The sequence below is a fragment of the Glycine max genome, chromosome 7, assembly GCF_000004515.6.
Source record: "Glycine max cultivar Williams 82 chromosome 7, Glycine_max_v4.0, whole genome shotgun sequence".
In the NCBI taxonomy this organism is placed as follows: domain Eukaryota; kingdom Viridiplantae; phylum Streptophyta; class Magnoliopsida; order Fabales; family Fabaceae; genus Glycine; species Glycine max.
In genome coordinates this window covers 20851527-20867830 of record NC_038243.2, presented here as the reverse complement: position 1 = coordinate 20867830, position 16304 = coordinate 20851527, and the positions used below count along the sequence as shown (strand labels likewise).

The 16304-nt window shown below is 31.1% G+C and overlaps 1 long non-coding RNA gene across 1 annotated transcript; it reads right to left on the bottom strand.

Moving 5' to 3' along the window:
- Window positions 1–12908: 12908 nt before the first annotated feature.
- On the bottom strand, window positions 12909–15198 carry LOC121175133 (uncharacterized). The gene is made up of 3 exons (XR_005892260.1): window positions 14302–15198; window positions 14068–14223; window positions 12909–13116 (listed from the first exon to the last, which is right to left on the bottom strand). It is a non-coding gene; the product is annotated as an uncharacterized lncRNA (long non-coding RNA).
- Between the last annotated feature and the right edge of the window lie 1106 nt (window positions 15199–16304).

Below are 16304 nucleotides of genomic sequence, written 5' to 3'. Positions count from 1 at the left end.
AAAATTGGAGAGAAATTCAAATTTCACTTGAATTTAAAATTGAATTTGTGGAGCCAAACTTTGGAGCCAAAATTTCACTAATTATGATTAGTGAATTTTAGTTATGGTTCAGTCCACTAATCCAAGATCAATTCCAAGATTCTTCACTAAGTGTGCTTAGGTGTCATGAGGCATGAAAAGTATGAAGGACATGCACAAAGTGTGACTATATGATGTGGCAATGGGGTGTAGTAAGCAAATGCTCACCTCCCCCTCTAAAATTTAATTGGATTGGGCTTCTACCAATTCAATTAAATTTATTTCCAACCACACACATCAAATATCCACTTAGTTCATGTGAAATTACAAAACTACCCCTAATACAAAAACTAGTCTAGGTGCCCAAAAATACAAGGGCTGAAAAATCCTATATTTCTAGGGTACCCTACCTACATTATGGAGCCCTAAATACAAGGCCCAAAATTAATGAAACCTTAATCTAATATGTACCAAGATAAGTGGGCTCATACTTAGCCCATGGGCCCGAAATCTACCCTAAGGCTCATGAGAACTCTAGGGCCTTTTCTTGCATTTTTGGCCCAATCTTCTTGGAGTCTTCTATCCAATGCCCTTGGGGGGTAGGATTGCATCAATTAATATATAGGCAATATGATATAATGTACTTGCAAAAATTGAAGCATGTCACGGATGTAGGAAAAATAATGACTACAATTTTTTAAATGTATAGTGGTTCTTTTTTATGTTGACCAAAATATGAAATCAACTAAAACAATAATGCTAAACTATTTAATCTACTTGAATTTAACCTCTTCATGGAATCTTTAGCAAGATTGAAGAAGACTTACTTTTTAAGATGTCATTATTTGGATTAACTAATATTTTGTTTCATGTATTGTTTCATTTGGTCTAATTGTAATTTTTTATTTCAACTCATGTAGCACATCAACAAAATAAAGGAGGTCAAGTGCCCTGTACATGTAATACATGTAAGTATATGATGTACCAAAATCATGTTGCTTCTTTTCTCTGTATTTGTTTCTGTTAACACTTAAAGCAAGTATATGGGCAAAGCAAATTAGCCATCATACTAAAGTTCTTTCCCTTTATAGGTAGCTAATATGATAGTCCAGTATGTTATGGGAAAGAAAATAAAGAAGGTCTGAGAATCGGGGAAATTCTTCACTAGTGATATTATTCTCTAATTAACATGGTGTATGGTTGAAGTAAACTTGTAATGTGGCTATTGTCTATTCTCGAAAAGAAAATCATTTGAAATGCTTATGCCTCAAACATGAACGAGTAGAAACTTCACAATGAGAGAGATTTTCTTAATGCTTAACCTAGATTCATGTTTGACTAAATTTTGGTCACCAAGTGAATTGGTCTGATTATATATAATTGTAAAATCATCACAGGTAATCCTCTCAGCTGCAGGCCACCAACTGAATTGGTCTGATTATCTCTTAAATTAGTTAAAACTTAAAATGATAATGATTTTCTTTTTTGTTGTTTTGCATTTTGACAAATCCTATTGCCTATTTGAGGCTGATTGATTTTCAAAGGTCTACTATTCTTTACGGTTCAAATAGATTTTAGGGCATATAAATGTTTTATCACCTTGCTCATAGATGCTTGCCACATATGTTTACCCTGCAAAATGTCTTCATCTATTTTTGTTTTGCATTATTTGCTTTAATATCTTGTAGTTTGCTAATGAATGACTTTGATCCCAATAATTTGTGGTAAAAATGATTTTTAATAGCATGTTTACAGTTGCTAATTGATGACTTGTTATTGCTTTTGGACTTCCGAAAAAACTTGACTTCCTTAGAATAGAGAGGCATCTAGGAAAAGTAGGCTTAGGAAAAAGGTAAATTTTAATTGATTCCCCAGGAAAACCAATTATCATATTATTTTATTTTGTTGCATAAATATTCAAAATAAGTTGCAAATAAGATAATGACAATTTTGATAGAGATTTGGCTGGTAACATAATGTTTTCAATTTATTTATATTTGAGTAGATTTGTTGATTCGGGTGACTTATTGTGTGTGTGTGTGTGTAGAGAATGCTCAAGTTATGGTCCTTGCAGCAACTAATCGTCCTTCAGAACTTGATGAACCAATACTTCGACGTCTTCCTCAAGCCTTTGAAATTGGAGTTTCAGACCAAAGGGAGAAGACTGAAATATTGAAAGTTGTCTTAAAGGGTGAGAGGGTTGAAGACAACATAGACTTTGGTCATATAGCTAGCTTGTGTGAGGGTTACACTAGTTCAGATCTATTTGATCTTTGCAAGAAAGCTGCCTATTTTCCTATTAGAGCACTACTGGATGAAGAAAAGAAAGGAAAACGATCTTCTGTTAGTATATTTAAGTCATTCTCTTATATTTTCTTCTGTCTCAATTTTTTCATTTTCCCAATAACTATGTTACCTACTGCTAAGTTGACTAGAATTCCATATCAATTTCAGTTTCTGTTAACTAGAAAGGAACAAATCAATTGAGCGTATCTATTTTATATAAAACCATGGTATGCACCCAAGGTTATATTTGCATGTTTGAAAGTGACATCTTTGGTCAATGAAAGCTATTACTTTCTCTTACCCCTCTTCTTGCGTAAGATAAGATCCTAAGTGAAGAATTTGTATAAACTTTTTGTTGATTGTGACTGCACTCTTTCGGAAGTAAGCATTTGCAAGTTTTAGTCATCATGTGCACTTTATACAAGCATAATTTAATTCTGTGGTATTGGAATTCAGTTCTATTAGTTTGTGTTGTTTTATATCCATATCTTAATTATAATTTTTTTTATAATGAATAGATTATGGTTTATAAAATAAATTGATTTATAAAATAATTTATAAGAGAAATTGAATATGTTGTCTGGATCTTTTAATTTGTTTTTAAAAAGCATTCTAAGACGGTTCTTTAAAAAACCGTCTTAGAATATCTACATTCTAAGGAGGTTTTTTGAAAAATCGTCTTAGAATCCTACAATTATTTTTTTGTTTAAAAAAAAATTCTAAGACGGATTTCCAATTCTAAGGCGGTTTTTTGGAAAACCGTTTTAAAATCCTACAATTATTTTGTTTTGTTTAAAAAAAACATTCTAAGAAGGTTTTCTAAAAAATCGTCTTAGATTGTAGGCATTCTTAGACGGTTTTTTGAAAAATCGTCTTAGAATCCTAAATTTATTTTAATTTTTTTTAAAAAAATTATATTCTAAGATGGTTTACGGTTAAACCGTCTTAGAATGAGTAGCTTTTCTAAGGTATTTTTTTAAGAACCGTTGTAGAAAGTCAAAATTTTCTACGACGTTGACTACAAAGACGGTTGAAAATCGTCTTTGAATGTGTCGTAGAATCGATGTAGAAACATCTTTTTGTAGTAGTGATATAAGATTCTTATAATAGACCTGATCACACTAAATGTATCTTTTTAATGCCCATTATTATTTTATTTTCTTTCTCTTCTGATGTTTATTTTGGTATTCCACGGCTGAAATTGATTCAGAATTATAATCTTCATCTATTAACCAATCGAACTTTGAATACAATTTTCAATTTTCATTGATGTATATATATTTTTTGGTTCATCTATTTTCAATTTCATATAATCTTTATTAATTTGTACAGTAAATCAATTTAATTTGACTATATATGTTTAGTGAAATTAACAAATTTACCATAATTTCCTCTCTAAAAAACAAATTTACCACAACTAAAACATTTTTTTCTCGGAAGTTTTTAGCTTTCTATAGTTACTCTTTTCTGCAAAACCTTTTGGATTTCTGATGGTAGATTTGTTGTTTTTGTTTTCAATGTTTCAGGAGGGAATTAATTATTGACAAAAGTTTCTTAATTCTTCTCTTTTCTATTAGTTATTATGTGTTATATCACAATTTAGTTTTCTTATAGACTTCCATCCTACCTTCCATACTTCTATGTGTCAATTCCTTCCTACTGATTAACAGGAAGATATTCATGTTCCTTTTTTAAAAAAAGGAAGATATTCATGTTGTTAACCACCATTCCAAAAATTTCAGCGAAAATTTTATTTAATAACACAGAATCACAGTGTATAAATTTTATAAATAAAAAATGCAGTATTTTTTTAAGACTCTTGCCCACTTAGACGCATAAACACAACATATGAAATCAATCTTTATGTTCAATGAAAACTTTATTTGATCGGTTGGGATAGACTAGAATGCTGGCCTAGCAGGGCTTAAAATCGGCTTTTAATCACATAGAATCTCACCTAGGTTTTATGGGCTAATTTCTTGACAATTGTGGCCATGTACTTGCCCTGATACTCTGCAAGGACCAGCTCCATTTCACTTGCAGTAACTGCTTGGGGCACCCACCATTTTTGCTGGGACACCCAGCAGTTTCTTAAAATGCCAAAAATACCCTTTTGGTTATAAATATATTTTTCATTTCTGCAACGCTTTTTTTCGTAAAATCTCACTCCGTTAGCCTCCTTTTCAGAGCGTTTTTTTATCTCCGGTGGTGTACGTGCGTTGTTGATGAGGATACGGTGAAGTTGAGTGGTTATTCATCGCTAGAAAAGAAGAGGTACGTAAAATTTTATTAGAAACATACGGATTGTTAATCCGTATTGGCAATCCGTATGGCTCATATGGATTGTTAATCCGTAGGGTTTTTTTTTAAATTATAAATAATTTTTTTGATTTATTTATTTAATTTGTTTTGTAGTGTAACTTTTTTTGTAATAGTTTTAAAAAAATTTAGAAATATTAATTTGGTGATTAGATTGCTTAAAAATGTATTTAGTAATTAGATTGGTAAAAAAAATGATAATATATATAAACTTTTAAATTGCTTAAAAATTAATTTAGTAATTAATTGAAAATTATTTAGTAATTAGATTGGTAAAAGTAACATTAGATTGCTAAAGCAATTTTTTGTATAAATTTAAAATATTTACTAAAGTTGATAATTAAAAAAATTTGATATTTAACTAAATGATGTATTTATATGTTTATTACAATAATTGATAATTAAACAAATTTGGTATTTTATTGAATGACGTATTTATTAGAATTTATTGAATGATGTATTTATTATAATTTATATGATATTTTAATGAAGATATGTAGTGAAAATGTAGTCTGTGCTAAATGATGTACAATACATTTTTTTTAATTTTGTATAGAGCTATATTTTTGTTGATATCAAATGAGGTGATTGTATAACTTTTTTAAGTTGTATTTTGTTTATCATTGAATTTGTTAAATGTTTTATTAAGATGGACAAAGAACTATGGATGTTTGATAGTAACATTGATTGCTCTGATGCCTTTAATACTTCTAAGGTATTTGTCTAATTTATTGTTGGTACAATAATTATATTACATAAATGTTCATTGATCTCAGACCTTCTTTGAATTGTGTTATAGTTGTTTGCTACCTGGATGAAGTTTTATAGTGGACTCGATCAGTGGCTCATGAAATTAGATTTGTTGCAGTGATAATGACATCAGACACAAATACTTGTGTTAGAGTAAGGGTCTCATTTATGTTAATAACTTGCGAAAAGAGTAGTGAGTATAGGCCTAAGAAGAATAATTTGGTAAGAACATGCACTGGCAGTAGAAAATGTGGATGCCTGTTTAAATTGTGCGCGAAGCCAGTTTTGGGAGTAAAAGGATGGATGGTGAAGTTAATTTATGGGGTTCACAATCATGAACTGACAAAGTCATTTGTACATCCATTTGCGGGTTGATTGACTAAAGATGAAAAGATTGTTGTTGCTGATATGACGAAGTCCATGGTGCCAATAAATATTCTTTTGACGTTGAAGGAGCACAATGCCAACAGTTATACAACAATCAAACAAATTTACAATGCTAGACATGCTTACCGTTCTTCCATAAGAGGGAGTAACACCGAAATGCAACAACTTATGATGCTGTTTGACCGAGATAAATATATTCACAGACATAGGATGAAGGATGAGAATGTTGTACGTGACTTGTTCTGGAGTCATCCTGATGCAGTCAAGTTAACCAATTCTTATAATTTAGTTTTTTTGATTGGTAGTACCTACAAAACAAATAGGTACAAACTGTCGTTGCTTGATATTATTGGTGTTACACCAATAGGAACGACATTTTCTGCTGCTTTTGCTTACTTGGAAGGAGAACATCTTAATAATGTTGTTTGGGCTCTACAGCGCTTTTGGGGTCTTTTTGTGAAAGTTGATGCACTCCCTGGGGTTATTGTTACCGACAGATATTTGTCTTTGATGAATGCAGTAAAAACTATATTTCCGAATGCTACGAACTTGTGGTGTTGACTTCACATTGACAAGAATGTAAAGGCAAAGTGCAAAATCCTGGTTGCTAAAAAGAATGCATGGGAGTATGTGATGGATGCTTCAGAGTGTTTGGTTGATTGTCCATGTGAGAGTTCTTTTGATGAGTACCTTAAAAAATTTGAAATGGCTTGCCCTTCGTGGCCTATGTTTGTGGACTATGTGTCTCAAACATGGGTGATTCTGCACAAAGAAAAATTTGTGAAAGCATGGACCAACAAAGTGATGCATCTAGGAAACACAACCACTAATAGGTATGAATATTGTTTTTTGTTTGTGTTGATTTGTTTAAGTGTTGACTTAAATGAAAATGTTGCGGTTGTTTATACATTGTTGTATATTTCATTTGTAGGGTTAAAAGTGCTCATTAGTCATTAAAGATGTAACAGTCATCCTTGTACTTCCTTTAAATAAATAAATAAATAAAATAAGATTAGGTCATCAAGTCCTTCATTATACAAATTAACTTTTAACCTAGAGCAGCTTTTACAAAAACACATTTTGTTCTTTTTTTTTCTTCTTCTGATGCACAAGAACCCTAACAGAGCAATCGGAGGAGGAGCTCTAGAGAGTACAAAAACCAATGTCATTACTAATGGAGAATGCTTGAAGCACTACCTCGAGGTAAGGGATGAGTTACTCACGCTTAGGGATTAAAATGAACATGTGTTTAATTTTTAAGTCATTTTGGATTGTTTTATGAAATGTAATTCTATTCTTATGTTTTAAATTGTGAATTAATGGTATTTGATGGATTGATTGTGTTTTATGAAATTTACATGTTTCTATGTTGAGTAGAAATCCTTAAAAGAAATTGGGTATTTTTCTAGTTGATGATTAAGTAAGGAAGAATTTATCGTAAGAGAAGTGTGTTCTTTTCGTTCCTCTACTGTATGATTTTCTTTAGATGCTTATCACCTTTTATCCTTTTTGCCAATGATAAATTCTATCAGATTGTGATTAATTTTCCATGATGATAGTGCAGTACTCGGAATCAAGATGTTGTTTTTCATTATTGAATTTTCATAGCTTCATTGAAATGCATTTAGGATATCCGTATAAATTAAGCTTTTGGTTGTTTATATATATATATATATATATATATATATATATATATATATATATATATATATATATATTATTAATAAGTTTACATTAATATTCTAATATATTTACGTTAACGTATGTTTACGTTAATATATATTAAATATACTTACGTTGATATAATTATGTTTAATGTTTTTAATGTTTACATTAATGTTTTAATATAATTATGTTAATGTTTTTAAAGTTTATGTGAAAATATAGTTAATGTTTTAATATATTTATATTAATGTTTTCAAATGTTTACATTAAGACTTTAATATATATATATATATATATATATATATATATATATATATATATATATATATATATATAAAATATTTTAATATATTTATGTTAATGTTTTTAGTATATTAATTACTTTTATATATATATATATATATAGTATTATATATATATATATATATATATATATAGTATTATATATATATATATATATAGTATTGTATGTATTTGTACAGTGGTATGTTATATATATTTATTTATAAGTCTTGAAGTTAGATGTGTTATGTTATTATTATTATACATTTTTTTATTTAATTGTTAAGTATATTTGTAATTAGTTAATTTGTGAGATGTTAAATTGTAGATATGAGATATGATTGTGAATGAGTGTGTGATTAATACTTGAAGTGATATTATTTGTCTTGTGAGCTATGAGTTATACAATAACCCGACTAATGTTTAACTTGAGAAAAAATTTTATGCGCAATGTTGAAGGAAAAGTGTAGGATTCCTAGTTAGGAGGACCCTAAAGGGTTAAACTATAACACAACTTGTTAAATGTGTTTGAAATATAAATGTGAAGTCGTGGGTATTGTATAATTCATGAACAGTGTCTGTGTACAAAAATTGTTTTAAGGGTTGAACCTAAAATAGGAAGGTGAGGCCCAAACGGATTCTTCGGAGTCTAGGCCTTAGGGATAAAGACACTCGGTTTGAGTACTCCTTTAAGCCTATGTTGATCCCATGTGGTTGGAGCATTCTCGCAAAATAGAGTAACTCTCACTGATCACCTTATGATTTTAGAGAGTGACCTGACATACCTATTGTGTGGTGTGTCTTGTTATGTATTCCTAAGCGTCCTAGTGTGGTTTTTCACTAACATGATATCACATTGCATATATGCTCGTGTCTTAGTATAATTGTAGCATAACGTCTGTGAATTGTTTATTATGAAATCAGTGAATGTTGTTATGCCTTGATTGAGTGTGTGATTCATGGGTCATGTGATGAGTGATTGAAATATAAAATTTAAATGATAAAGTGTTGAAATAACGTGGATTGAATTATGTTGAGTTATGTTATAGATAATTGTATAATGTATTTTTGCTTATGCTTTTATTTATCCGTATTTTATTTAGAAATGTGATAACTCACTCCCGGTGCGTGTTTGTGTTTGGGTTGATTGTCATTTTGTTTCAGGTGAGGCAACATATGATGAGTTCCATGTTGGAGATGGAGAGACATAGCCTGTGATAGGGATATGCTCTAATAAGTGTGACATCGAGGCATAGGATTTTACTTCATATGTTATAATTCTGTGAATGATATAATTGTGTTATGTTTTCTGTTTTAGTTTTTTTTTTTATATTTATTCAAAATGGGCGGCCCTTTTTTGAGTCGGGATAACTTTATCTTTTATTCGAACAATTTCTACTATGATTTCACTAAGTGGATGTGAACTTTTTACCCTTTTGAATTGATTTATATTAAATGTGTTTTAAAAAAAATTAACTAATTCCGCATGGTTTTCTTTCCTTTTATTATTATGTGCTTAAAAACTTTTAAATAAATTCTTTATGATTTTATTTCCTTCTATTATTTATTTATATTTGTGAGGGTAGAGGGTGTCACAAAAGAGACTCCTACAAAACTCCCTTAGTGACATATGTAGTGTTTGGGAAGCAATGAACAACATGATGACACTTCAACACACTCAAATTAAAACATCTTTTGAGACAAACAAACACGTGGTTGGACATGTGTTTAAAGTTATCTTGTACAAAAATCTACTTGGCATGGTATTAAGGTACACTTTAAATGAAATTGTTGCTGAGTATGAGCGTGTATCTTATGTAGGCAAAAACCCTTCATGTTGTGGATGTGTCATGAGGACTACCCACGGTTTTCCATGTGCATGTGAGTTGTCTAACTATGTTGTTGGATCTATACCACTAGAAGCAATCCACATTTTTTGGCGGAGACTTAGTTTTTCAGATCAAGGGTTATGTGAGACAGAGGTGACCATAACTGAGGAGATGGAAACCATATCGAAACGATTTGAGCAGCTCGATGTTTGTGGTAAAGTACATTTTAAGACAAAGCTGCAAGAAATTGCTTATCCTGATTTGAACTCTATGTGTCCTCCTCCAGAAAAGGTGAAGACCAAGGGTGCTCCAAAAAAACCGCTAACCAAACAACAAAAGTCAACAAAACGTGATCCGTCTTATTGGGAGTATGTTGATGTGTTACACTCTGTGCAAAATTGTAATTCTCCAGTGAAATGTAGTGCATCATCATCTGAGCAACCAATACAGAGACGAAATATTCCAATTTTGGATCAATTTCATCTGTGCATCCAGAATTCTATTGAAAACATTATTGATGTCAAAGCGGATGGTAACTGTGGTTATCGTGCAATAGTTTCCTTAGTAGGTATGGGTGAAGAATCATGGTAATTGGTGCGCAACCATCTGTATAAAGAATTGACAAGCTAGTCGGAAAAGTATATCAACTTGCTTGGTGTCATAGAGAGATTTAAGGAATTAAAATGTTCCTTACTTGTTGACAGATTATCTAGGGTGCATAAGTTTATTGTTATGTCACTTTTTCTTAAAATAACATTTAAGTAACCGTTATTTGTTGTCTATTACATGTTGGTTACCATAGACAAGTAGATGAATATTATGGATATGAGATATGTCATTGCTTTATGATACAACATGATCGTTGTTTCTCTTTCACAACAACAAAACATGACATTTTTTCCTCTTAGAAGTCAACCACCACCAGATTCTTTTATGCATCGCGTAATATGCATTGGTCATGTGTATGAGAATCATTTTGTAATGTAATTGCATAATTATGATGTTAGTATAAATGTTGACAATGTAGTTGGTTATCTTACATTGAATTTGTTTGTTGTTATGTAACAGGTTTTTTTACGAGACCATTGTCCTTTACCACCATTGGTGTTGTTGTGGAATACACATTACCATTATCAGGCAAAGTAGTGGCCCACCCCATACATAGGTAGAATGCAGCGTTATACAAATTTGTCTAGGCTGAAAATCGAATTTGTTGATTTAGGTGAAGAATGAACATAAAATATATTATTTCCAATGATGTTTCTGTAAATAATTATTTTGTTGACATTCATAATTTTGTTGACATTTCTGTAAATAATAATTTATTTCCACTAATTATTTTAAAAAGTTAGGACATAATTAAGTACTTTGAAAATAATAAAGCTACGGTTTCATTAGCTAATGGATACAAATTTAAACATTACATTAACTTACAACATAGTTGAAACAAACATAAAATGCATTGAAAACTACAATTAACTAATACTAATTTTGCATTCAATCATGTTGCGACCGAGACACGTCGTCTTCCGTTTTGATTACTGGTTTACTAAAAACAACTAAAATTTCTATTGGACCAAATTGTTTCCACTAGTTAGACTGTACTAAGACCTTCAGCATGTCATTGTCAGTTTTCAGCTCAATAATTTCAAATTTGATAACTTTTTATGAATACTCAGAATGACCTAGCTGTCAAAAAAATAATCGTCTTACCATTTGTGATTCATGAATACCATAAGAGGGAATCCCTTGAGGTGTAACTTGCTTGATCACATCCTTCAGTCCATCGATGCTACATCCCAAAGTAATGTCAAATCTTTTTGGATTTTTTCTTGTGAACGAGTAACCCACAAAGTCGTGTTGGCATGACATGTTCCACCTCCCGTTGTAATATAGTAGGACATCATGAGTAGGAGTCATAGTGACTTAAAGTAAGTTTAATATACCATCTGGTGTTATACCAATGGTACATAATAACTTAATCGAACCAACACACGAGTATTGATCATTACACATTAACATTGTGTTAACACCATCATCTTTTTTCAATTGCATAGATTGAAAGGCAAATTGGTTACCTGCATCTACGAATGGCTGTCGGTAGTAAATCTCTTTCAAACATTGATCATTGGTTAGTTGAAGGGTATTGTGCATTCTGCTTTTGATCATTTCAAAACCACAATAATTAGGTACTTTAATGGGTATCATAGTGGAACTTTGGAAATAAACACTAGATTCGTTGTGAATAATTGATCCATTCAGAAAAATAAAAGCTAATTTGGAGTTGACAATGGTCTGTCTTCTTGTTTCTCCAAAAATGCCATAGTTTCTTGTAAAATTTGGTTTCTAAAGGTAGATTGGGTGAGAATGTGTGATTGTTGAGAGTGTTGGTGTAGTATATATAGATGTTGTTCAATGAGACTCTTTGTGTTATTTTTTTTTTAAATAGACGCATGCCACTTCCTATGTGCTGTCAAGTACACCATTGTTATGTCATGCTTTAATTTTGTATCAGACATGCATTGTTACTATTAGACATGCATTGTTACAATTTAAAAAATAATTCACAACTATATATTTTGAGTTAAAAAAATAACAAAAAAAAAAACAAAAAAAAACCCATACGGATCAACAATTTATATAGGTTTTTTTTTCTAGAAAAATGTGATTTTTTTTGCCATTAATTCAATTCAAACAACAACAAAGCAACACATTCATTCAATACAAGGAAGCAATACATTGATTCAATACATTCTTACAACCAAAATAGTGAATCAAGCAAAACAGGAAACAAAGGATAACTTACCTGAAAGAAGATGAACCCAACAAGAAGAAGCACCAACGAAGAACAGGTATGGAAGCAACCAACAACAAGCAGTAGTGAAGAAGAAGAAGAATAGAGAACCATCTTAGAATGTTTTTTTTGTTAAAAATGTAAAAAATTGACTTTTAAAGATGATTCCTAGGCATTTCTAAGATGGTATAGCTAAACACTGTCTTAGAATGTCTTTTTTTTTTTTGTTAAAAAAATGTAAAAATTTGACTTTTAAAAATGGTTCCGTGGAAAACCCTCTTAGAAAAGATTTTTTTAAACTAATTATTTGTTTTGTTTTACATAATTTTTTTAAAATTTTGAAGTCAAATTAGACCATGTTCTAAACCTACATAATTCCAATCTAGTAGTATATAATTGTTTAAAATAAATAAACATATGGCACTAAAAACCAAACTTAAAAATTATAGAGACCAAAAACATAATTATAAAGATTAGAGTGACAAAAAATATATTAGAATCAAATACATATAAGTGTAGTTTCATTACACCAATCCAAATACAATATGCCCTCCAAGGGTTAAATATCTTCAGTGGGTGTCTTCTCATCAAAATTTCATCACGCCAAAATTTATGAAGTTTAATTGGTGACAAATCACATTCTAACTAAATCATCTAGAGTCCTACACAACTTTTTTATACTTGATAGACTATGTTCAATTCAACTATGGAATCATACTATCCTCAAGGAGCTACAACCACAATCTTGCCTGAACAGGTACCAAACCGAACAAAGTAACCATTTCCCTGCAAAGCAAGAAATTTAGATGTTATCATAATATTTCAAGTTTTAGAACTAATAGATGAGAAAGATGAAGAACTGTATCATGAATATAAAAGTTTCAATGTGATGAACAACTAAAAAAAGTGACTACCATAAATTTGGAAATTGACAACTATTACAATTTGTAGTTCTTTGTAATATTTTTTTCTCTATAGAATCGCTCAAACCAATACCAGTCATAAATTTGGAAATTGACAACTATTTTGGTTTGTTTGTACTCTCTAGTTACAACGGCTATTAATAAAAGCATTAAAAGACACCTTGTACACAAAATACATTGATTACATCCAAATCTTATTCTGCAAGTTGGGTCAACTACATGAATTAATGGTTACCATTGGGCTCAACGAAACCAAAATTTTCACTCTAACCATAATTATCATTTAGGGCAACTGAGCACAGTCTTGTATAATACACACTACTCAAATTTAGTAATTACTCATTTTGTACCATCAACTAAGCTAGTTGTATCATTTGTAATACTAGACTAAAGTATTTAAACTATCAACATTTGTGCATTTTATTAGTATCAATTTAGGAGTAGATACCATACTGGAAACACATAGCACTCATCCAAAAGCACCATGAAATATGTATGGAGTGTCACTTAGTGTATGAAACTATAGGTTGCAAAGCTGCAACAGGGGTCTCAAAGCCTCAGACTATACTAAAACCCATGATAATAAAAGAAACAATTGCAAAGAAAAATGGTTGAGTAATGAATATATAGGCTTCAATAAACTATTATATCAAGTTGATTCCTCACTTTAACTGTTGTCTAGACAACAAGTACAACAAGTAAAAACTTGACATTTGACAATATTAATAAAAAAATTCATTTGATAAAGCACATACATCAAATTAGAATTTATAAGTTAATTTCTATTCCTAGTTTCATCAACGTGAGGACATACCTTGGGTTAGGATTGCTTCTCATAACCTTTTGGCCATACTTACGCCAGCAGTACCCATCATCCAATATGTCAACCTCACTCAAAGTTAGTACAACAACCCGTGGTTCCCAGATAGGCTTAACTACTAGAGTGATGTCAACATCAAGTTTCATTTTTCTGCTTAAAAAAAACTCAATAGCAGTAAGTGAGTACACATGCTGATGAAAATTTAGAGCTTCAACCAAATTGTCATACCTTCGCTTTGAGAAGGGATCGCCATCATCAACCTCTTCATTAGTCCTGTTTGACACAAACCTGGCACCGTCTAAACCATCATCATTTGTTGCTACAGGTGATGACTCTAGAGTACTGTTGGGCTAAGCAGCATGAGACACCTGACCATACATAGCGAATGCTTTGTCTACAATTCAAGAATTAGAAGAAAAAGAAAGCCAATTTATTTTGTTTGCACTAAGTAATAATAAAATGGAAGCTAAGATAGATGGTTGGTATTACCATCTCGGCCAGCCATAGAAGCCTTATCAGATCTCTCCTTAAATAGACATAATAGTACTTGTAGAGTATTAGTAGCTTGGTTGAGGTTTAGAATGATCATGTGTTCCCTTGTAAACTATATTAGTGATTTGACCATCATGAGAGCGCTCAAAAAGTTTTTTCACTTCACAGTTAGGATGTGTACATTTGTAATAAAGGAAATTCACTTCCTTTAACAAGATTTTGCTTGTATTTTTGCTAATTGTATCCATCATCAGATGTTTTCTCAGCTGCAACTGAAAGTCCATTACCTCTAACCTCAACCTGCGATGCTTGAAGCACAATAACTGCTTTGCCTTTGTGGTTAATGTCATCCAAATCAACATCAACAGGAGCACTAGCACTAGAACTAACCTTTTGTATAGGTGATGATAGGATTAATTCAATAGAAGGAACTGCTATCTCACTTTCAACTAATTAATCTGACAACAAGAGCAGTTGATTTAAAAGCAATCCAAAACTAACATGAAATGCAAGAGAAGGTCCTCTAATAAATCATATTCTTTGTTTTTTTATATATATTAGCCATTAATTTTCTCATCAAAAATTGAAATTTCTAATTTTAGTCCAAGTCCAACTGCAAGAGAGGTTCAACTCCTCTAAAGGGATTTCTCATAAAAAATTGAAATTACTAACTTTAGTCCAAGTTTAGGTGCAAGAGGGATTCAACTCCTTTAAAGTGAGGGGCAACTTACTTTAGATAGTAATGTGAGTAATTTTTGTTATTGATAAGAAAATCAACAGTTGATGTTATCTGCATTTGCATAACAGATCATGCATGTGTTGCTATATCAACTATTGATTTTCTCATCATTGACTAAAATTACTCACTTTACCCTTACCCACTCTAAAGAATCAATCCAAGCGCAAGAGGGAAACATGAAAAATACAGAAGACAAGATTCCTAACAATTACAAATGTAAATTAGTACTTAGAGTGTGAAAGAACAAGTGTAGAACTAATAGTACACACTAACCTCCACAAAGCAATCATGAAAAAACAAGCAAAGGAGCTTCCCGGGAATTGAAGGATCAAAAGAAGATGAACTGACTGTGTTTCTCACAGTGAACTTTGTTGTGGGGCATGAAGCTGCATAGAAGTTGAAAACTAGGCTACCTGAAATAGAATTAGCAAAATGGAAGATGATAAAAAGACAAGAAACTGTTATTGTAAAAGGAAAGACCATTGCTCCTTTCTCCATAGAACCAAGTTCTAGTCTTTTTTAGTAAGGCCTCAATGTTTGCAGTTTGAAGAATAATCTCTCAGTCACATGCTAATGATAGAGAATAGAGATACATACAATAAAGTGTGACCAGGAAATACACCAAATTCAAAGCTATATTTTTGTGGTTGGATGAAGTCAGCGGCATGACATAAATATAAAGGTTATGGTCATGCATTATCCCAGTTCTTAACCATTTAAGATGCTTCCTAGTATCTATCTAAAAAATAGTGAATACTATTACATTACATCAATAATAGAATTGAATAGTTATTTCTGAGAAAAAGTCTGCAAATTACACTTGGATGTAACACTAATACTACGTAGGCTATAAAACATGACCATTTGTAACAGAGGTATGTTATGTGATTCCTATTTGGATTTTTCTAGTACATATCTTGGAGGATGGGATAATGAAGACTTGATGCCTATATTTGCATGTTTCTTGTTTGTGACTGAAGCCATGACTATCTCTATATAT